At 34.5% G+C, this 25,828-nt stretch overlaps 1 pseudogene; it reads left to right on the top strand.

Moving 5' to 3' along the window:
* The window catches only part of LOC124888888, a 61,476-nt pseudogene extending 36,865 nt beyond the window's left edge, over nt 1–24,611 (top strand).
* Nucleotides 24,612–25,828: the final 1,217 nt, after the last annotated feature.

Below are 25,828 nucleotides of genomic sequence, written 5' to 3'. Positions count from 1 at the left end.
ATAGGCAACATCCTTTAATCGATAAGAAGCTAACTCCATACTTTCTTCCTCGGTCACGTGCATAATCAGTGTAATTTTTTTCATTTCATCAACATATATCTGCGAGTCCTTACCTACTCTCGACCCATGAAACTCTGGCGGATTCATCCACATAAAGTCACAAATTCATGCTGCTGCTAAATTATTTTCCCACGGAGGTAGAGCATTGGACTGAGTATTGGTGGTAACTGCCTAGGCTAGTGTCTGAAAAGCTGCCTGAAATTTGACATGTGATACCATCTCATGTAATGGATCAACGGGTTGAGGTTGGTTGTTGTTTTCGTGAGCTTGACATGGAGGCATTTTCTATCATAAGAGCGCATGAGTTAACAGCAGAAAGAAATAGTTGTAAGCATGATAAACTCTTTTAGAATGAAAGAAATAACTTTTCCTAAATTGTCCCGTAGCCTCTTGTTCATAGATGTGGTGCGCTACACACCGATAATCAAGACTCTACGTAACGCGTCTTGTAAGACTTCCTAGGACTCTTTAAACTTAGGCTTTGATACCCAGAATGTAACGCCCTAAAATATCATCTCGAGATGCAACACGGTGCCCAAAGCTACACGTAGCCTCAAGCTAACCCTTTAAGCCAAAACACTACCCTTGGGATATAACATAACAACATACACACTACGCTAAGGATATGTATATACGTACGTATCACATCACATCGCACATGGCAAAGAATATCGTTAGGTTGTACATATACGGATTGTCTATGCATAAGCTAACACAACAATACACTAGTCTGACATAGCCTCTACACAGCAAAATCAACGAGCCTTTGGGACAAACCCCCAACTGACTCAATAGACCAAAGGGATCACAAAACAACAGCAACAAAACTAGCAACTTAGTCCTCAAACCATGAGGACTCACCACTGAAGAAACGTAGATACGACACTCGGATATCACTATCGCGGCTGCGGCTGAGTTCCTGAACCTACATTATGGTAAGAATGTATCCCATAGAGAAATATGTGGGTCAGCACAAGATACGTACTGAGTATGTAGGGGCGCATGCAAAATATAAATATCATAAATTTTGTAAAAACGTACATACGGACCATAATGACACCCATGGCTTGAGTGACATTGAGTCATGCAACTCATAACACCTTAGATAGGAAATATAGGAGAAAAACCTCATAAATTATTATAGATCATCATAGGCAACTTGACTTACCACATCAAAACTCGAAGTGACTCGGTATTTCAATAAACATGATTCTTATGGACAGGGGAGTTTCCTATAACTGACAACCCCATGTGAGCTACATGGAATACCAATGTTTGAAATCTCCATTGGTGGGAGAGTCATACTCTTTGCTAGGGAGTACAACCTTAAAACTGCAATAATCATAATCGGGCTCTCTGTCCAATAATATCATTATCAAACAACCCTACGGTGGCACATAGGTTTGGGGAAATACCAAATTTCTCTCTCGGTGCTAAGTACTACTCCCCGACAAGCTCAGAACGCATTAGGGATTCCACTTCAAAACATCTCAAGGGTCAACAATGATGACCAAAATCATGTATCTTTCTCAAATTATTAAATAATCATTTGTGGATCCCTAACTCGACTCAAATCAAGAATATTTTACAATATCAAAACGTATCACCTTTTTAAACCACCACAACATCAATAACACCAAAACAATGCCAAGGCTCATCATAGCCCTACAACTTCAACATCAACACACCTCAATTCACAATCCAACTCATATTTTAAAGACACTTGAAACAATAATCGATAGTAGGGATACATAATTCCCGATAAAAATTATCAAGTCATAATAACGAAGTAATGGTATAATTGTATAAATAAAGGTTTAATAATTCAAATCATCGTATATTAATAACCAAGTAATTTTGGACACAATTCCATTTCAAAATCATATATGTACCAATTTACAAAATTCCATATTTCATGGATAACAATATGAGCTATAAAATCATATTTCTAATCCTTGGAAAAACATGTAAAATCTTATATCAACATAAGTAAATAAAATTCCATGCACAAGATCGAAAGGATAATATTGTTCAAAAACTCACATACCTTGAAATTGACCTCTTGATTATGGAATCCTATTCACAAAATAAGGGGTGCTCCTCGAAGGTCTCGAGATGATGAGTTTGATTATTGGATCAAATTTGAATTTCTACGGTGAAATCGAAAGATATTTAGAGCTTAAAATAGACCTAGGGTTTAGTTCTCTCAATGTTTTTGATGGAAGAACATGAATTTTACGGCTTAATATAGGTATAAATTGACAATTTTCGTCCATGAAGTGAAGGCATAATGACCAAAATGCCCTTAAAAAAATCAAATAATTCTTGAATCTATCCTTTGGTGGACTATTTTGATAGTCTGAAGTAGATCAACCATAACGTTTTACTTCGATATCCAAATTGGATTAAACCAATTTCATTAGAAAGAGGACTCTCATATATTTTCATTAATATATTGTATCTCACCCAGATCATTGTGTACGAGGAGTTATGATCATTTAAAGTTGACTCAGAAGTTCACTTTTGATAGGCTGAAGTAGATCGATCATAACTTTTTGATCCGATAGATAAATTAGATGAAACCAATTTCATTGGAAAGAGGGCTCGCAGAGATTTCTGTTGATATATAGTATATCACCCTGATCATTATGTATAAGGAATTATGATCATTTAAAGTTGGAGTAAAAATACGCCAGGCCTCAGTACTTTTTCCTGCACGTTTTACTGTTCACTACTATTCACGGTTCGATTGGAATGTTCATAACTTGTCGCTTGGGTGGCCGTTTTGGATGATCCACATATCATTGGAAAGCTTATTCGATACTCTATACAATGGTGGGACATAATCTTAGGCATTCCGCACAGAAAATTTATAATTCATTCTAGAAGATAGAACTCAATACGTTTACACACAAAATTTCAACGAAAAATTTCTGGGGGTAGTACAGATATAGAGGCATATATGGGTTAGAAAATTTGTATGCAAGTATGAATAGACATAATATGTAATACCATAACCAATTTAAATATCATTTTAAGAAGTTAGACTCGAATCGGTAAATTTACAAGTATGTATATCGCCATAATCATCCTTCGGCCTAGCTAGGCATAAATGTTTATCATCATAATCTTCCCTTAGTCTTCCTGGGAATATAAGTATATCATCATAATCATCCTCCAGTATTGCTAGGTATATAAACATATCATCAGAATCATCCTCCGACCTTGCTGGGTATATAAGTGTGTCATCATAATCATCATCCACCATCCTTGCTGGTTATATAGACATGTCATTAAAATTACCCTCTAACCTTTTTGAGTATATAACCATATCATCATAATCATCCTCCGGCCTTTTTGAGTATCTAAGCATATCATCATAATTATCCTACGGCGTTGCTGAGTATTTAAGCATATCATTATAATCATCCTCCAGCCTTGTTCGGTATAAATATATATCATTGTAATCATAATTATCCTTCATACTGAATTCGGGTAATTATATATATATAAATAATAAATACATGGTCTTTGAACCATGAAACTCAGGGACTAAATTATCATAATGGTGTAGAAATGAATCGAAATCTTTTTCCATTAGAGTGAATAGTAATATCAAAATCATAGACTGGAAGCTATCTCAATAAAATATTTAAAACAACATTTTCAATCTCAATACACATAATTCATCCATTTAGATAGTACGATTCTTATTTTGAATAAATCCATTTTAACGTGAAAGGTGCCATTTAATCCCTTCTTAGAAAATAGTACTAAAATTATATTTTAGTTGGAATCCTACCCTTTACCATATTTAGATGTCATGAATGTACCATATCTATGCATTCTATCACCAATATTCAAACAATGTAACTATAAAGATTAATCTATCTACAAACTATAGCCACGTCCTTTACAAAAATAAACCACTTACCAAAATCCATCTAATATCATAAACACGGCCTTGGGCATGTGTCTTGAATAAATACAACATCATAATCATGGCCTTAGGCCCACATACATATCTGAAACTAATATCAATAATCATATCCTTAAGTTATCTCAAATCTATAAGCCATAACATATCTATAGGCATATCATCTCTATAAGTCATATCGTATTCATAAGGCATATCATAACTATAGGCTAAAAATTATATCTATGAGGCATATTATAATAATAAACCATATCGTATCCATAAAACATATCATATCTATAAGCCATAAAGCATATCTATGGGGTATATCATATCTATAAGCCATAAATCATATCTATGGGGCATATCACCTCTATAAAGCATTACATATCTATAGGCCATATATTATAACTACGAGGAATATCATATCTATAAGGCAACTTAAATTTATAGTTCTTATATCATAAATATAAGGCATATTATATCTATAAGGCACCTTATATTCATAGGCCATATATCATAACTATGAGGCAATCATAATACGAGATAACCATCATCATTCACCTTTTCATGAAGTAATCTTATATTTAAGGATCAATAGTCTTGACTATGTCTAACATGCATAAATAAGTGCACAAGGGCTAACATAAGTCTTTTCCTAAGGTGGACTAGAGGAATCCACTTCTAATCCTCAAATTCAATATTTAGGCAATTTCTACCCTAGACTACCCTAAGTTATTGAAATTATATTATGGATGGTACATAAACCATAACTATCCCTAAGATAGGAATTCTACCTAGAACATGGACAAGTAAATCAACTCTACCTAAATTACAGTTTCAATAGAGCTAAATAGTCTAAAAAAGGCTAATTATACTAATCATTCTTCCAACACCTACCCCACATCCCAAATCTAGCACTATACCATAATCATACTATGGATGCCAAATCTAACCAAGGATGAACTGGTAGGTTCATAGGAGTATAGTAAGTATTTCACCTTATGGGTTAATTCTCCAATCTAATCCCCAGACTTCAATAATCAAGACTAAGACATTGTGTTTTACTCATAATGAATCTTAACATTCATATTAACATACAATATATATAACACATCATCTTGTGAATAAGAAAAGACAGAAGCCTACCTTAAAGTCAAACCTGAAATCCTTGAATCATCCCTAAAATTCCCATCTTTACTCCACAATCTTGAAATGGTGCCATACTATCAATATCATAATCTATACATCATTGGGAGCCAAATGAGACCAAGATTGTCATATTTTGGATTGGGTTAAGTTTTTATTCTAGAATGGACCTGCGATAGCCGTCAACAAAATCTATAATTGAACCCGTCATGAGATTCTTGGAAGGGAAAGGAAGTTATGTTCAAAAGTTTAGTATAAACAAAGCACAAATCAGGTCTGAAATAAACCTTTAAATTGTAATAATTTAGATCCCTTATTTCTATGAATTTATCAAGAAATCCAATAAATCTTACCTTGAATTCAAAGGGAAATCATGGAATAATCATTAAGCAAGCTTGCCTAATCATCAACAAACTTTAATCCTAATCTTTCTCAATGTATAGGGTTTAGTTCACATAGAAATAGATGAGAAAATGAAAAAAAAGCTGAGAAGGGGTATTTACACCTATTTTAGGTGTTAGGGTGTTGCTATCATGACTCGAGTGTCACTATTGCGACATTTAGGGACTATACAAGGGAGTCGCGATTGTGATTTATCTTTTACATTTTTAGTTCAGGCAAATAGAAAGTAAATCACATTCGGAAATCACGTCTTCCCTTCATGATCATGATTATGCATAAAACTCAATTGGAAATCATAATTTATCCATCGCGATCGCGGTCACACCACGCATGATGTACTAGATTTTCTCTTAAGTCTAGAATGGAATTTGATCGAGTGTTAAAGATTCATTTGGAAATAGGTGCGTTCAAATAAAATATGATTCCATATCAAATTCGATATTCTAGACTCAATAAAATCATCAAAACTTTCATCTAAGGTAATTTCAACTATATAAGGCCCATAACTATAGTTCCATTTTTCACATAACTCGCCCAATAGCCCAAAATAAGTCCAAAAGCCTTGAAACCCAAACCAAGGGTTCCCTTAGCCTAAAATTGATGTTTCAAAGCTGATGGAATTGTTGGAATTCTCATTCAAACTCATCAACTAGAAGTTTTTTTGTAATACCCTGAAAGATCCCAAGCTTAATTCAGCTCATAGTAGCATGTTTAAGGGGTCCAAGACTTGGAATTTTCACGAAGTATTGAGGACTTAGTCATTTTCAAGACCCCTATTCTTTGATGGACTTATTTTAACCTTTCAAACCTCAGTACATCAATTTTTTAGTTGATTCATGATCGGGGTTGTTCAAAGTATATCTCAGGTGAGTTTCAAATTTTTCGAATGAGTGTAGGGGCGTGTTTGGAAAACTAAAATAGTAGCACCTTCGAGATAAGTAGGTGACTCTTCCAGTCTAGTAGGGTAATGCGTACATTGCATGATCCAGTCCACTGCTCTAAGCCAAGTGTTGCCCTCTTAGTCCACCGATTCATAGCCCGCGACACCCCTACATATTTTGTCAAGTCTTATTCCTTGGCATTTCAAGTGTGTTTGAGTCATTTCCCATAACCTAATCAATCCATAACACGAATTAGGGGCTTCCAAAGACCATAATTTTCCCTTATATTGACAAATTGGTTTCAAGAAACCCTTTCTTTCCCAAAGAACAAGTACAAACTTTTTTTATAAAAATCAAGGAATTCAATCTTCATTCTCAAGAAATCCGCAAGGTATTTATAAGAATTAATATAATAAGATATGGTGGATGTGCATCCATGGTTCCCTTTCACCAATAATGCCCAAAAACCCTCATTTGGTTAAATTTATGAGTGTATATATGTTTAAGAAGAAATAAGTCCATGAATCAATTGTTAATTCAATGTCAAGTTATTGTTACAAGTGTTTTCGAGTGGAATGAGTCATATCATGTTCTAAGTGTTGTGAATTCCTATGTTATGCTCAGGTGATTTGAGAATAAATCCCTAAATTATGAATTTAGCCATGTAATTATTTTATTTCTTCATGTTTAGACATTCCCATATTCAATCTTATGATTTTTTCATGTTTGATGAAATGTCTATATTTTGGTTGTTTGAACCATGTTTGTATACTATAGTAGTTCTATTATGATATCGTATTTTTCTTAGAATCAATCAGTGCTGGCATGTTATGAACACTCGATACCTATATTTTTTACATTTTTTCAGATCATTCAACTAATAACTCAGTTAAACTATGAGTCATGTTATTTACCCAGATAGTTATGATCATGATAAGCATTCTCAATTATTAGAAGTAATGTTTAGTTAAAGTTAGTTTAGTTCAGTAATACTATCAGTTCATTTGTGAGTATGATTTAGTACCAAGAAAACCTAAGGATAGAGGCTCACCTACCAGTAAAGGGTGTGATCCTTCATTGTAATCCATGAGTTCCAAAACTAAATAGCCAATGTAGGTTTGAGATGTTTACTTACTAGTTGAGGGTTGACACAAATCTCATGAGAGCATATGCTAGTAGAGCGTGACTCCTTATTCCCTTTGGACACCTGTTTAGTGGATCTAGACAACCAATGTTAGTACCCATGGAACGACACTAAAACCCTTCTAATTGGGGTTATAGGTTGGACCCTGATTAGCTTAATTTGGGCATGTTGGTTAGATGCTACCTCCCACAGTTTAAGTCTAGTTATTTAGAATAAGTAAAGTTTAATATTACATGATCATTATTCAGATATCAATTAATCACTATACATACATCATTAATTAGTATACAGACACCAGTTAATTAGTATTTAGTATATTTCATCTTAGGTTTGCTTGACCAAAGCATGCAAATTTTCAGTTATTTAGTTATTTACATATTATCTTAGAAATATATTTATGCTTGTTCTTGCATTCTTATGTTTTACATGTTCATGTATTTGTGCTCAGTAATCTCATACATATTAGTCAGTCCTTATCTCACATACCAGTATATTTAAATTACTAATAACATACTTTTCTTTATGCTATGTTCTCTTATATCATAGGTTTGAATGCTTAGTTTGATGACTTCTCTTAGACAACTCATCGTTCTTAGTAGCACTAATCATTAGTCATCGTCTATCGATGCGATGATTTATTTATTTTAGTACTACATTATGTTCAGTTAGTTTGAGTTAGTTAGATGTCTGTCCCATCAACTTCTCTCATTCAGTTAAGAGGCTTTCAGACAATCAGATAGTCAGTTACTATTTCTTTAGTACTTTTTCATTATTTTGGATATATGGTTAGCTTTTAGCATTTATCAGATGTTTTAGACTTGTGATATAATCACATCTAAGTATTAATATTTGTAATACTTCAGTAGTTTAGTTGACACATACATGTTTTATCATTATTTTATTTAGTACTCACAGGAGATACCAACTCTTGGCTCAGCTTGTGGTCACTTATGACCGTTAGTACTGTTGTTATGACTAGGAGGTAGATTTGGGTTATAAAAATACTTGGTATTAGAGCCTAAGGTCTTAAAATTTCCTAGGGAGTCTGAAAGCCGCGTTGAGTAGAGTCTTATGCATGAGTGTGAAGTATGCAACACTTATAGCCAAGAGGTTATAAAATATCTTAGGAAAGTTTTCCTTCTTTCAATTTTCATATCATGTGCAAGAGCATGAGCTCTATTTAAAGACTCTTTCCAACCTATCCTTCATTCTATTTACATACAATGCCTCCTTAAAGAAATAATAAAAGAAGGAATGAGAATCTGCCCACACCACCACCTGTTCAAGAAGATCCCCTAAATGAGCATGTCTCTCATGATGAGTTCAGGGTTGCTTTCACGACCTTAGGCCATTAAGTAGATGCCTAGAATAACCAGAAGGCTATTGCTTTAGCCAATCCTATGCAAATACAGCTGCATTTAGGATTCAGGATTTCACTCAAATAAATCCCTTTATTTTTTTGGGATTCAAGTCTGAGGAATATAAACTAGATTTTTTTGATATGATACAGAAGGTGAATGATATCATAGGCATTACTTCAAGTGAGAGTGCATAGTTGGCTGCATATCAGTTGCAGCAAGTTGCGCACAATTAGTTTAAGTAGTGGAAAGAGACCGTGGTATTGATGTAAGACCAGTAGAGTAGGAAGAGTTTGCCACAACTTTCTTAGACAGGTTCTTTCCCTTAGATTTTAGGAAAGCTAAAGTTTAGGAGTTTATCAATTTAAAGTAAGGTAATATTAGCATAAAATAATACTCTCTTAATTTCACTCATTTAGTGAGGTATGCTCTTTCGATAGTGGATGATAATATTTAAATAATTAGAAAGTTTATGTCTAGTGTAAATAATAGTATGGTTAAAGAGTGTAAGACTGCCATGTTGATTAAGGCGATAGACCTATCTAGCCTTTCATGATTCATGTTCAGCAGATTGTGGAGAAGAACTGCAAGGCTAGGGAGAGAGAGAATAAGAGGGCCATAATAGGTAGTTTTAACTTAATCAAACAAGATCAGAAAGTGGTAACCATTCTCAATTCCATGAGAAATTTTTAGCCCCATATCTATCTTTAGCTAGTGCACTAGTGCCTGAGTACAAGCAAGACAGTCAGGATAAATGCGAGGCTCTAAGTCTTAGGGTAGCGTGAACAATGGTTTTACCAATCTACAAAACAAGAAATGCACTAGGAATAATCATGGTGAGTGTAAAGCTTTTAGTGATGTATCTTTTGGTTGTCGAAAAATAGGACACAGGGTCAGGGATTTCCCAAGGGCCGGTCAGTAGGGTCAGTTTAGTTGTTCTTCAGTTTTAGTAGGTGGCTCAACTCAACAGGGTGCTGCTTCCAGTGCCACCAGTTAGCAGCACCAGAATAGGTTGTATGCACTCCAGACTCAATATAATCAGGAAAGTTCTACTGATGTAGTTATGGGTACGTTATAGGTTTTCCATCTTCATATTTATGCATTGTTAGATCCGGGGCTTTACTTTCTTTGGTAAGTCCTTATGTAGCTTTCAATTTCGGTGTTAGTCTCAAAATGTTAGCAGAGCTTTTCTTATTACCGACCTAAGTGGCTAAATTTATTATAGCTAGATGGGTATACAGAAATTGCCCGGTGATGGTATCTCAAAAAATCACCCTAGTTGATCTTCTGAAGTTAGAGATGACTAATTTTGATATCATTATTGACATGGATTGACTCGACTGATTCTATGCCTTAGTTGGCTATATAAATAGAGTCATTTAGTTTTATTTTCCCAATGAACCAATTATTGAATAGAGGGGTAATACCTCTATACTTAGTGATTAGATCATTTCTTATGTTAAAGCAAGAAAGATTATATCTATAAGGTGTGTTTACCATCATTTTCAACTCAAGGACTCTTGTTCTAAGAGTCCTAGTCTCGAGTCAGTTTAAGTAGTAAGGGAATTTCCATATATGTTCTTGAAAGATATTCCTAGAGTTCCTCCAAAAAGTCAAATTGACTTCAAAATAGATCTATTTCTAGATATCCAGCCTATCTCTATTCCACCTTATAGAATCGCTCCAGCTAAGCTTAAGGAGTTGATAAAACAGTTATAAATCTCTTATAAAAGGGTTTCATTAGGACCAGTATTTTTACATAGGATGCTATGATCTTTTTCGTGCATAAGAAAGTTCTCTTAGAAGGTGCAATGACTACAGTCCGTTGAACAAAGTCACAATCAAGAATAAGTATCCACTCCCTTGAATTGAAGACTTTTTTGACCAACTTTAGGGTTCCATTTATTTCTCTAAGATAGATGTCAGATCCATCTATCATCATCTTAGAGTTAGAGAATGTGACATTCCAAAGACATCTTTTATAACTTGGTATGGTCACTTTGAATTCGTAGTTATGTCTTTTAGACTAACAAATTCCTCTTTAGCTTTCATGGACTTCATGAACAGAGTGCTTAAACAATATTTTGATATGTTCATCATAGTCTTTATTGATGACATCATTGTCTATTTTCGTAGTGAGAAAGATCATGCAAACCATTTGAGAATTGTATTGAAGACCCTTAGAGCTCATCAATTGTTCACCAAATTAAGTAAGTGTGTATTTTAGCTAAGGTCAATAGATTTTCTTGGCCATATTATTTCTGGTGATGGCATTAGTGTTGACCCTCAAAAGAATAAAGTAGTGAAAAACTATCCCAGACCTATCTCTCCATCAAATATTAGGAGTTTTTTTAGCTTTCCTGGCTAGCACGGACGATTTGTCAAAGGGTTTTCTTCTATTGCATCCCTCATGTCTCGATTGACTTAGAAGAAAGTCAAATTTCTGTGGTCAGATTCTTCCGAAAAGAGTTTTCAGGAGTTGAAGAGTTGACTCACTTTTTCCCTAGTCTTGACTTTCCTAGATGGCTTAGATAGGTTTGTAGTTTTGATGTAGAGAAGTAAGGTCATAGCGTATGCCTTTAGACTGCTTAAAACTTATGAAAAGAATTATCCTACCCATGATCTTGAGTTGGCAGCTGTTGTTTTTTCATTGAAAATTTAGAGATATTATCTTTATGTGGTTTATATTTATATATTCACTGATCGTAAGAGTTTACAGTACATATTCACATAGAAAGACATAAACCTTTGTTAGAGAAGGTGGTTGGAATTATTAAAAGATTCTCATATATGTCTGTTGTATCATCTAAGCAAGGACAATGTAATGGTAAATGCTATTAGCAGATTGTCTATAGGTAGTGTTTCCTATTTAGAGGATAGTAAAAAGAAGTTAGTCCATGAGATTCATCATCTTTCCAAATTGGGTGTTCAATTGGTTGATTTAACTGAAGATAGTATATGAGTTCAGAATGGTTTAGAATTTTCATTGGTTGACAAAGTGAAAGAAAAGAAATATAGGTATCCTAGATTTGTTAAGTTAAAGGAGAAAGTTAGAGATCAAAAAATAGAGGTTTTCTCCCAAGGGGGAGATGCTATATTTAGTTGTCAGGGAAGGTTGTGTGTTTCGTGTGTTGATGGTTTGAGATAGAAAATACTTGTCGAAGTTCATAGTGCACGATACTCGATCAATATAGGGGCCACTAAAATGTACCATGATTTGGGGGAAATATATTAGTGGAGTCGTATGAAGAGGGATATTTTAGAGTTTGTGGCTAAGTGCCCAAATTATTAGTAGGTTAAGGTTGAGAACCAAAGTCCTAGTGGTGCATTGCAGGAGTTTAGTATCCCTTCATGGAAGTGGGAAGTGGTGAACATGGATTTTGTGACAGGCATCATCAGCATGATTCGATATTGGTCATTGTCAATAGAATGATCAAATCAACTTTCTTGCTAGTTCATACTATGTACTCAACTGAGGATTATGCCAGGATATATATTAAGGAGTATGTTAAGTTTAATGGGATTCCATGGTCAATAATTTTAGATAGAGGTACTTATTTTACCTCTAACTTTTTGAAGGCTTTTCATAAGGGCCTTGGTACCCAAGTTCATCTCTGTAATACCCATGCTTTTTCTTAGCTTGAAAATCATATCAAGGATGTTAGAACTTTCTTTGAAATAAGAATATATTCTTATAAACATTGTATTTCCATAATTTTCATTTCCTATCACTTAGGAAATTGAATAAACTTTCCATCGATATATAATTTTCCCAAATCCGACACCGGAGGGAAGAGTTAGAGCCTTTTTAGTGAGACAGTGTATCACCAGAGCCTTTAGCACGTCGTGAAGAAAGCTAAAATGGCAATTGTCGATTTCCAGTATTGCTCCGCTATAGTGGCGCATCGCACCAAACTTCCAGGCCTTAAACAAGGTGGCAACGCGATAGCTCCGCGTCACGCCACCATACAGATTCACAATTTTCCAGTTCCAGTGACTTGCCGTTATAGTGGCACGTCGCGCCAAAGATGAAAATCGGGAGTTTTCTGATAAATTAAATACGTGTTCTGGGGTTAAAAGGGTCAATTTTATACCCTATATAAGCCTTAAAATATGAGATTTGGCCATAATTTAGTAGATTATACGCAATTACTCTCAAAAACTCTTAAGAACAAGCCCTAGGATTTTCATAGAAGGTTCAATTCCAAGGGAATTCACCATCAAATTTCAAGAATTTCTCCATCAATCTTCGTAGAATCATGAACTAAGTTATGCGTAGTATTCATTTATGGACTCCTTTCGTCCATGAAGCCTAAGAATTTCTTTTCTAAGTTTAAGTTTATGGATTTCTTTATGAATTTCATGTTGGATTTTTTTTATTTATGTTGAGAATGATCAATTGAATTCAAATCCATGTTGGGTGACCAATTAATGTGGAATTGATTTGTATAGATGTATATTCATGTGAACCTATGATTAAACCCTAGATGACGAAATTAGATATGAATCATGATGATTAATTATTGTATAATGTTGTCTACATGTGCTATGCCTACTATGTGATTGATTAAATACCTAGATTAAGGAATACTGCCCAACTAGTATGATATCATCAAATCCCCATGTATGTACAAGCTTATGTATATCACATGTTTGATGAAGTGCTTTAATAAATGAATTCTGAATTGTGTTGTTGGTCATGTGTTCAAGCAAACCATTCTATGTCAAATTCTTCTCATCGAGTCCTGGGGGTACTTGTAGCCAAACATTTAGCTATGTCCCTAGAGCCATGTCGTGTTTTCACGATAGTCTCAGTCAAGATATGATCCATAGAACTTAGTTAGTCATGTGACTCGGAAATCTCAGTAATCTTAGTAGTTCTATAATCTCAGTGATCTCAGTACTCAGTAATCTAAGTATTCCTAGTAAGTCTCAGTAACCTTAGGACTTTCATTTAGTCCTCAGATCTCAGTACATTTTGTTAGTCAGTAAAACTCAGTAAATTCAGTTTAAATCCGCTAAACAAACAACTAGTATCAGTTTAGTTTAGCTATTCAGTTCAGTTCAGTTTAGCTAATTAGTTTTGTTCAGCTAATCAGTTTAGTTCAGTTAATGAGTTCAACACAATTAATCAGTTTAGTGTCTATTCAGAAGAGAGCGGGAATTAGCACCGACTGAACCTAAGGATGGAACTCACCTGTTATTTGAGGGTACGATTCTTAAAAGCAATCCTTGCATTCCAAAACTATGTAGCCAATATAGGTTGAGACATCGTAACCTTCTATATGAGGGTAGATGAGGTGGTTTAACCGGTTATATGAGGGTTCCCACCGTTCTCATTAGAGTTACCTATTATATGAGGGTTACTCACATGTTCTCCTTACTAGTGGTATGGCATTGACACCCTTCCAATTAGGGCACAGATTGGACCCTAGCTCTACTATTATAGCACAATTTGGGAATGTCGGTTAGATGAACACTTCCTACAGTCTTAGTTACAGTCTCATTCTTAGAAAAAGAACTCAGATAGTTCTTCATATTTCAGGACTGTCACATATAGTTAATTCAGATATAGTATAGAACTTAGATAGTTCCATCAGATTCAGGACTGTCAGATATACTCACTCATGTTATCATTATATCGATTTTCAGAACTCATGTTATCAATATTCTGACTATTAGATAAAATCAACCAGACCAGTTCTTCATAATCAAAACTGTCAGACACAGTTATTCATCTATCAGTAACATAGTATCAGTCCCTCAGTAATCATTAATACAGTATCAGTCTTTATCACTCATCAGTGACTCAGATGTCTATATCAGTAAAATTAGAAGTCAGAACTCAGTATTCAGTCCTATCACGATCTTAGTTATAGTTATGTAGTCATGTATGATTCTCAGGTTCATGTTAGTCATTTAGTTTGTGTTATTCATGCATATGAACAATTTGTGTTCAGCCTACCTCACTTGCATACTAGTATATTCAAAGTATTGATGCATTTTCGCTATGATATCTTATACTATAGGTTTAGAAGCACGAGCTCCAGAGAACCACTAGCATCCCAGTTTAGTGATCAGAGATAGCAGTAAGTCCTCATCCTTCGAGGATATGATGATCACATTCCTATTTCAGTTTTCAGTTTATTTCAGTAGTTGGAGTTACTTGCGGACATGTCTCATCAACTACTTATTCAGACAGTTTAGAGGATTTTAGACTATAGTATGTTAGATAGTTATTTTAGATTTATTTTGGTATTGCTATACCGCTTCTAGACATTGCTCTTATCAGATGTTTATCCATTTTAAACCTTATGGCCTTTTATTTTATATTTCTATATTTTTTAGTCTTTTATGCAGTATACAGGTAAAGATATCAGTTATGGCTTAACTTGGGGTTATCGGGGTCATGAGCACCGTGTAACATTTCCGTTCAGAAAAATTGGGTTGTTACAAACTTAGTATCAGAGCCTAAGGTTCAATAGTATCCTAGGAAGTTTGACAGACGCATCTAGTAGAGTATTGTACATGCGTGTGTTGTGCACCGAACTTATGTGCAGGAGTCTATAAGATGTTTTAGAATAGTTTTCCTTCTTTCATGTCTCAGTTCATTCTATAGAAAGGTTCTTTAAGAAACTGTTATAGATTTTCATCATGGTTCACACATGACAAATTTGCCTTACTTTCAAGGTAAGAGAAGCAGTGAAGCTTGAGTACTAGAGATAGGGCTTTCTTAGATAGACCCTACCGTCAGTTATGGGATTGCCCATAAGCTCAAAAGTATCCGATCAGTTCAGTTATGTTCTAGAGTTTTATAGCTCTTATTCATGATCATGAGAACTCATATTTCATCAGATCCCTTCTCTAAATTCTATCATAGCATATGACCTAGAGTTAGAAGCATGAACTCAGGAGTTTAGTAGTAGTAAAGTTCGGATCACATGATCCAGGTTGAATAGATTATGTATTCATGAGGATAGTTATACCAAAGTGAATCAGTAGGCTTGAATAATGCGTTTAAGAATTTAAGTTTATTGACATGACATTAGGATTGAAGGTGTGGATGTGATATTAGTAGTATATGAAGAAATAGAACCAGTTGATGTGTTTAGTAAGGAAAGCATGTGTCGAACAGTGTGTAACTATATAACGATGAATGCTATTCAGTTAATAGTTTACTAAAGTGTTTACAGACTTATGATGATGGTTTAACGCTAAGAGGGAGATGATATATTGAGTGATCCATTTTAGGCTCCCAGATTCTAGTGGTAACATCAGTTGTATAGAGTACAGTAAGGGAAGATGATTCCCAACCCATCCTTATCTCAGTGTAGAGTTTTGCACTTCAGCTATCACAAAATCCACTCAGGCCTTGCGTGTCAACTCTATGGTCACGAATCATGCTCATCTATTTTTTTGTAAATTATGTACGGTTTTCTATACCAGTAGAAGCGGTCCCAGTTTACCTCATAGTATGAATTAGTTCCATGAACACAGCCTACTTTTACACACTTTTCACGTATTATGCGCTCTTTCAGTTCCCAGCATAAGGAGTGTAGTTCCAGCTCCCTCAGTGTTATGAATCATTTCTCACAAATTAAGAAATTTTAGACTAAGGTCATGTAGCTCGTGACACACATACTCATGTCATGCTTTACAATATTCTCATTCCACATGACTCATGCTCAAATTCTAGTAAGCATCAAAACTCAGATATGTCATCTATATCCTCAGTTAAAACCATTTTGGTAAATCCATGTTATTGATTTCTATACCTCAAAATTCAGTTCAAGTGTCAAGTTCAGTCAGTATCATTCATGCTTCAGGTCCTCCTGATTTCACCCTTCAATATATGGATTATGAATTATGTTGTGGGTCATGTGTTCAAGTAAGCCACTCTATGTCAGTTTCTACTCATCGAGTCCTGGGGGTACTTGTACCAAAACTTTTGTTGTATGCCTAGAGCCATGTCATGTTTTCATGATAGTCTTAGTCAAGCTATGATCTATAGAACTCAGTCAGTCATGTGACTCAGAAATCTCAGCAATCTCAGTAGTTCAGTAATCTCAGTAATCTTAGTATTCTGAGTAAGTCTTAGTAACCTCAGTACTCTCATTCAGTCCTCAGATCTCAATACATTTCATCAGTCAACACAAATCAGTATTAGTTTAGTTCAGCTAGTCAGTTCTACTTAACTAATTAGTTTAGCTAAGTTAATCAGTTCAACAGAATTAATTAATTCACCTTTTATTTGATGGTACGACTGTTAAAAGTAACCTTGCATTCCAGAACTATATAGCCAGCATAGTTTGAGACATTGTAGCCTGCTATAACAGGGTAGATAAGGTTTCTTAACCTGTTATATAAGGGTTCCCACCATTCTCCTTTGATTCACCTGTTATATATGGGTTACTCACATGTTGTCCTTACCAGTGGTACGGTATTGACACCCTTCCAATCAGGGCACAGATAGGACCCTAGCTCAACTGTTATAGCACAATTGGGGCATGTCGGTTAGATGAATACTTCCCACAATCTAAGTTACAGTCTCAGTCTTAGTAAAAGAACTCAGATAGTTCTTTAGATTTCATGACTGTCAAATACAGTCAATTTAGATACAATACGGAATTGAAATAGTTCTATTAGATTCAGGAATGTCAGATATATTCACTCATGTTAATAGTTATATCATTTCACATAACTCATGTTATCAGTATTCAGCTTCAGCACTGCTAGATATAGTCAATCAGAGAAGTTCTTCATAATCAGTAATGTCAGACACATTTATTTATGTATCAGTAACATAGTATCAGTCCCTAAGTATTTAGTAGTACAATATTAGTATTTCTCATTCATCAGTGACTCTGATTTCTAAATCAGTAAACACAGTAGTAAGAACTCAGTATTCAGTCCTATCACGATCTTAGTAATAGTTACGTAGTCATGTATGTATTCTCACGTTCATATGAGTCAGTTAGTATTGTTCATGCATATGAACTATTTGCATTCAGCCTACCTCACTTATATACCAGTACATTCAAAGTACTGATGTATTTGCACTATGGTGTCTTATACTATATGTTTAGAAGCACGAGCTCTAGCGAACCAGTAGTATCCCAGTTCAGCGATCAGAATTAGCAGTGAGTCCTCATCATTTGAGGATATGATGATCACATTACTATTTGAGTTTTTAGTTTATTTTAGTATTCAGAGTTACTTGGGGACATGTCCCATCAACTCTTTATTCAGACAGTGTAGAGGCTTTCAGACTATAGTATGTTAGAAAATTATTTTAGATTTATTTTGGTATTTCTATACCGCTTCAAACATAGGTCTTATCAAATGTTTATCTATCTTGACCCTTATTGCCTTTTAGTTCATGTTTCCTTATTTTTCAATCTTTTATATAGTATATAGGTACAGATATCAATCATGGGTTAGCTTGTGGTCCTTCGAGGTCATGAGCACCATGAGCATTTCGGTTCAGACAAATAAGGTCATTACAAACTTTGATCAGAGCCTAAGGTTCAAAAGTATCATAGGAAATCTGAAAGCCATATCTAATAGAGTCTTGTACATACGTGTGTTGTACAGCACACTTATGTGTAGGAGGCTATTAGATGTTTTAGAAATAGTTTCCCTTCTTTCATGTCTCAGTTCGTGCTATAGAAAAGGTCTTTAAGAAACTCTTGTAGATTCTTATCATTCTTCATGCACATTAACTTTACCCTACTTTAAAGGTAATAGAAGCAGTGAAGCTCGAGTCCTAGAGATAGAAATAGTTGTACCAAAGTGAATCAGTAGGCTTGAACAGTGCGAGTAAGAATTTAAGTTTATTGACATGACATTAGGATTGAAGGTGTGGATGTGATATTAGTAGTATATGAAGAAGTAGAACCAGATGATATGTTTAGTAAGGCAAGCATGTATCAATCAGAGTGTCAGTATGTTACGATGATTGCTGTTTAGTTCAGAGTTTAGTAAAGTATTCACTGACTTATGATGAAGACTTAAAGCCAAAGGGGAGATAATAGATTGAGTGACCTATTTTAGGCTCTCAGATCCTAGTGGTAATGCCAGTATCTATAGAAAGCAGTAAGGGAAGAAGATTCCTAACCCATCCTTATCTCAGTGCAGAGTTTTGTATTTCAGCTCTCAAGAAATCCACTCAGGCCTTTTGTGTCAACTCTATGGTCACGAATATGCTCATGCATTTTTCCGTAAATTATGTACAATTCCCTTCCCCATTATGAGCGATCTTAGTTTACCCCGCAGTGTGAATTAGTTCCATGAACACAACCTACTTTCATGAACTTTCCACGTATTATGTGCGCTCTCAGTTCCCAGCATAAGTAGTTGAGTTCTAGCTCCCCCAGTCTAATGAATCATGTCTCACAAATTCAGAAATTTCTGACTCAGGTCATGCAGCTCGTGACCCCCATACACATATTATGCTTTACAATATGCTCAGTCCATATTACTGATGCTCCAATTCTAGTGAGCAGCCAAACTCAAATATATGATCTATATATTCAGTTCAAATCATTTTGGTAAATCTATGTTTATTGATATTCAATTCCTTAGGCTTCAGTTCAAGTGTCAAGTTCAGTCGGTATCCATTCATACTTTAGGTCCTCCTAATTTAATCCTTCAATAAGCCCTCTCTGTGAAAATAGTGTAGTAATTAGTAGTTGATTCAAAGATAGAGAGTAAATGATTTATGTTAAGAAGGGATTTTTGCATTCTTAGTTTACACGAAGGTGCAGTTATGATAATAGGCTTGAATATTGTAGTTGCATGTAAATAAGTGGTTAGCAAGAGGTTGTATTTATAAGTTGGGGAAAAGTATTGAGTGAGAGTATACGTTCAGATCCTTGATCTATATCAGTCCTCATCATTCATCTATCAAAATTTAGTTGCCATCTTAGTTATAGTTTCAGTGTTCTATTTCATTAATCAACATTCAGTCCCAGAATCAAATACTTCAGCACCAGTCTAAACGTCAGTTATCAAAAATTCAGTCCAGTTTTAGGATAGCTTGACAATGTTATAGTTATCGATTACTTATTTAGTAGTACCTCAATACCTTAGTTTAAAAAATGTTCCCAATAACATTAGACGCTTAGTCTAGCATTCTTCTGGTAGTACAGTTTTCATAAATCCATGCCCAATAACCTTATGTTATCAAGTCAATCATTATCTCCGATGCACAATGTTTTACAACCTTAATCAAGTTATTCGGACTAAGTACAGACCTGTCTCCCATACCCAATATTCACCTATCAGTTATCTAGTTAATCAGATAAGTCAGTATGTTTGTGCATTCGTGCTCAGCACTTTGTGAATCTTTTTAGTAGTCTTAGTTGCAGTGTAAGATGCTTATTCATTTAATCTTAAATGTTGTTCGTAGGCCTCAACTGATCTTACAGAATCTTAATCAAGTTATGATCTTCTTACTCAGCTGCCTTATATAGACAAATTCATACAATTTGGTTTCCATAGCCCCAGCTATGTGCTCTAGCTAAAATCTTATGAAAGAATGTAATCAGTCTAAGATGAACCAATCAGATAGGTGTAAGCTCAGCTCACTTCATGTATCATGCCTCAGTCATAAATATCAGATAATTAGTTACGACAATGTTCCTTGGTGCCTTGTGCATCACCTCAGTTTTCCTCAGTAGCTCAGCCGAGCCAATATTCCTCAAGGAACCTAGTATCCAAAAGGGGAGATACATTATAAGCCCCAAAACTTTCATGACAAGAACATCTTATTCATTTTTCTCGAAAAGAATCTAGTTTATAGTAGAGGGTACTCATATGCTGACCCTCAAACTCCCAACCATAGCTTTGGGCCAAGTATTTAAAGGCTCAATTCCATTCATGATGTTCAGTTCGTATGTCACATATCAGACCAGGCTCATTTATGTTCTTAGTCCCCGATATGTCGGTCCCTTTAATATTCTCAGTTATTTTGGAAAGGTAGCTTATTAGCTTGAATTGCCTTCAGATCTAGCCTCAGTTTATCCAGTCTTTCATGTCTCTTAGATCAAGAAGTGCATTGGTGACCCATCAATCGTAGTCCCTATTTAGAGCATCGATGTTTAGAACAGCCTCTCATATAAAGAGATTCCAATATAAATCCTAGACTATCATTCTCGTAGATTAAGGAACAAACAATTCCCTCTAGTTAAAGTTCTATGGAGAAATCAGTCCGTCGAGGGAGCTACTTGGGAAGAAGAAGTAGATACGTATACCTAGTATCCTCACCTCTTTCTCGCTAACTCAGATCAAGATTAAGGTAATAGTTCTTCGTAATCTTACTCAGTTTTAAGATTAGTGCGCATCACTCACTTAATATATCATGCTAATCTTTGTATCAAGTACCACCGCATATTCAGTCACGTATTCATGTATCAGATCAGTTGTATAGTTATGCATCAGACATGCATTCTCATTGTAAGAAAACTTAGTTCTTCTGAACTTTTAATTATGCATTTATGAATCAGTTACGCATGTATCAGATATGCATGTTCAGTATGTTATGTTCAGCTTGTCAATCACGTCTGTCATGAGATCATGTTATAGTTACTTATATTCAGTTCATGTTCAGTTTATTGTTTCCTCTCTCAGTCAATCTTATTCGAGGATGAATGTTCTCAAGGGGGAGATATTGTAATACCCATGCTTTTTCTTAGGTTGAAAATCATCTTAAGGATGTTATAACTTGCTTTGAAATAAAAATTTATTCATATACACATGGTTTTTCCATAATTTTTAATTCCTATCACATGGGAAATTGAATAATCTTTCCATTAATATATAACTCGCCCAAATTCAACACCCGAGTGAAGAGTTAGAGCCTTTCTAGTAAGACAGCATATCACTTGAGCCTTCAACATATTGCGAATAAAGCTCAAATAGCAATTGTGAATTTCTAGTGTTGCTCCGCTATAGTGGCGCGTCACGCCAAATTTCCAGGTCTCAAACAAGTTGGCAACCCGATAGCTCCGCATCATGCCCCCCATGCAGATTCTTAATTGTCTAGTTCCAGTGACTTGTCACAATAGTGTCACGTCGCACCAAGGATGGAAATTAGGAATTTTCTCAAAAATTAAATACGTTTCCTAGGGTTAAAAGGGTTAATTTTCCACCCTATAAGCCTTATAACATGAGATTTGGCCATAATTCAGCAGCTTATACTCAATTACTCTTAAAAATTCTTAAGAACAACCCTAGATTTTTCATAGAAGGTTCAATTCCAAGGTAATTCACCATCATATTTCAAGAATTTCTCCTTAAATCTTAGTAGAATCACAAACTAAGGTATGCGTAGTGTTCATTCATGGACTCCTTTCGTCCATGAAGCCCAAGAATCTCTTTTCTAAATTTAAGTTTATGGATTTCTTTATGAGTTTCATGTTGGGTTTGTTTTTTTATGTTGAGAATGATCAATTGAATTCAAATCCATGTTAGGTAATCAATTTATGTGGATTTGATTTGTATAGATGTATATCTGTGTGCACCTATGAATAAACTCTAGATGATGAAATTAGAGATGAATCATGATGATTAATTATAGTTTAATGTTGTCTACATGTGCTATGCCTACCATGTGTTTGATTAAATGCCTAGATGAATAAAAAGTGCCCAACTAGTATGATATCATGAAATCCCCATATATGTACAAGCTTATGCATATCACATGTTTGATGAAGTCCTTCAATACATGAATTATGAATTGTGTTGTTGGTCATGTGTTCAAGTAAGCCACGCTATGTTAGTTTTTTCTTGCTCAGTTTCTTCTCATCGAGTTCTGGGGGTACTTGTACCTGAACATTTACACTACAAGATAAAGGTCTATTAGAGACCAAGATCTAGCGGCGAGTATAAAATATGGTTCCTAATAACATACATACAGGGATGAAATTATTTTTTAGTCCCTAATACATATTTTCATTTATAAAAAGTTAAAATTATAAAAAGACCTCGTCTCTAAAGGCGATAATTTCAGCGGGTCATAAAATATTTCAGCAAAAAGGGCGGCACTTATATTAGGTTAGAAAATTTTCTCTCTTTCTAAGAGGCAAAATCCAATAATTTCAGCTGCTTCTCTAAAAATTGCAACGTCTCGATTCATAAATTGCAAGATCTAATTCTCCCCTATGTTATCCGACTAAATTACTATAAGATTTTGATATCAAGTACATTATCAGGTAAAATTAAGAGTAAGTTAGGTCAAATTTTTAATCATTTTTCTTGATGATTATTTTTACTTCAGTACTCTCTTTGTTGTAAATCGAAGCATATGCAAACTATTGGAATACTAATAATTTTTGTGTGAAGTTTGAAATTAAGCGTATTGGGTTGTAGGTTAAAGATTGAACAGGTATTTGACAGTGTATCATGGCTTTGTTCCCTAATAAGTTGAATTTAAAAAGTTCTTTGGAGACTTGTAGTAGAACTAAAAAGTTGTGTGTTTAATTTAATATGGGTTTGTCTCTGTTCAAATTTTTCATATGGATTGAAGAATTAGTTGAAATTTTTTGGCCTGTTTGATTCTATACTTCAGTTTATTTTACTCTAGAAACTTCAAATTAAGCTTTCTTTTCCTTATGTAATCCTTATTTTTTCTAGACGACAACAAAACACTTGCTAAATGTTATTATAATTTGTTTCTCTATTTTTTGAACTATTATATATTTATGTTCATATTTATTGTAATGTTCGATGCATTTGTAGCTTAAGAAGATTTTAGTTTATGCTACTCTTTAGAATTCAATTTGGTTTATCAGGACATTGAGATTACCTGTGTAGGTATTTGAGGGTTTATTGTGATTTTTTCCCTATTGTGTTGAATTGAAAATGTTCTTTGGAGACTTATATAACTAAAAAGTTGTGTGTTTAATTTAATGTAGTTTTTTCTCTGTTCAGATTTTTTAGATAGATTGAACAATTAGTTGAAGTTTTTTGACCTGTTAGATTCATTATTTTTCCACCTCAAAACCCTCTTTTATCGTAATAGAGAGATAACATCCCTCTCAAAAGCCCTAATTTTTTTCTTCAAGAGGCTTTGTCAATCTAAGATGATTCGTACTGTCAACGGATAATTTTCTGGCTCAGGCCAGAGAAACATTGGTCTTAGACGTCGGCCAATCTCATGCTTCTGAAGCCAAAGCATAGCCGATAGAATCAAAGCCAAATTCGAAGTCATTTTAAATTTACCGATGGAATCTAGACAACCCGGGGAAACTATAACTCTAGGAATACAAAATTAATCTGAAGGAATGCGGTCCAATGGTTCTAGATGATTTCATCAAAATAAAAAATAAAATAGATCCTTCACTTACATTTAGGAGATCTTTTAGAGAAGGGATCTGTGGTTCGTGTGCGCTGAACATCAATAGTTGTAGTAGACTTACTTGTTTGATGAAGATATCATCAAATTCTGAATCGACGATTATGCCGTTGCCATATATGTTTGTGATTAAGTATATGGTGGTTGATATAAGCCTTTTCTTAAGTGGATGACACTTGCACCAACTCCTGTGAAGGAGATATCGCAGAGTAACAGTGATAGGGCTAAATATTATTCGATGTATGAGTGTATTCTCTGTGCTTTCTGCAGCACATCTTGTCCTAGCTACTGGAGGAATCCTGACTCTTATCTTAGTCTTGTTGCACTCCTTCATGCCAATCGATAATATTTCCTTTATTTTTATTCACATCTTGCTATTAATCTTATTGGTTTAATATTTTTATTGCATTTGGAGCAAATATAAAAGTTAAAGATTTGTATAGTCGGTGTATAGAGTTATTGGTACCGAGTTAGCAGCGTAGTTGGTACCTGTGGAATTTGTTTAGGTACGGGTCTGAACCTGCTAGAACTAGGATCTGCATCTTTTGATCCATCAAGTGTAGTATAAGTATGAGGACATGTGTACTCATAAAGCATCATAGGATAACCAACAACTATGTCATAAAGAGTACAAAATGTAGCTTAACAAGGTCATTAACTTATGGGCATAAAAAGAAAATCTACCAATAGTCAGTAAAAATTGTAACTTTTTTTGTGAAGTACAGCAAACATAATGTACTTACTCTTAAATGTAATAAGATTTTAACTTTTTTTACGAAGTGCAACAAATATAAAGATTTTACATATTCTTTTATGTGGACTAATTATCAGATATAACCTGTTGCAGAAGGGGGTGTGATCATTCTCAGGGTTCTTACATCAATTTGGTGCAGATTTTTCTAAAATAAAGGTGCTTCCTCTGATCCAATTTATATGACATTAACTTCATTTCAATCTATTTCAGAAAGAATGACACGTTTATGTTCTTGGAAACTCTTCAAATTGGAACTTAATGGTTCATTCCTACTTACATACTCTTATAATCATAGAAATGTCATGATATGTTTAAGACCTTAATTTCTAAAGATGCTTTTGGTATGTGCGAAGAGTCCATTTCACTTTCTTCAATTCCGTGTCCAATCAAATACTCTTGTTTTAGTATTTGCCTGTTCTTTAAACAAAAAAAAATTGATAAAATTTTTGATCCAAAACTGTTGACTTTCAAGCATAAATCATACGACTAGCTAATAGTAGGTCAAATCAATAAAATGCTGAGGTATATATATGATTTGATAGACAACGTCTCTTCTTAATGCTGCAAAGATTATACGAGGACATGGCAAACAAATTCGATGTTGCGTGCAATGCTGGAACAACCTCATATCAAACAAAATTAGAATACAAAGGATTTTCTAAATGGGATTCGTATTTATCTAAAAAAAACCATACTGCTATCTTGCAGGTATATAAAAGCATGTTATGCCAAGTACTGGTTTCTTATGTTGATTCAACAATTTATGTATGCATAAGACATATGTTTTCACTTTTCACCCTTTTCTGTAT

Source organism: Capsicum annuum, chromosome 11 (assembly GCF_002878395.1).
Source record: "Capsicum annuum cultivar UCD-10X-F1 chromosome 11, UCD10Xv1.1, whole genome shotgun sequence".
Taxonomy (NCBI): Eukaryota; Viridiplantae; Streptophyta; class Magnoliopsida; order Solanales; family Solanaceae; genus Capsicum; species Capsicum annuum.
Note: the sequence above shows the minus strand (reverse complement) of the source record. Positions and strands in the feature narration are given on the sequence as shown.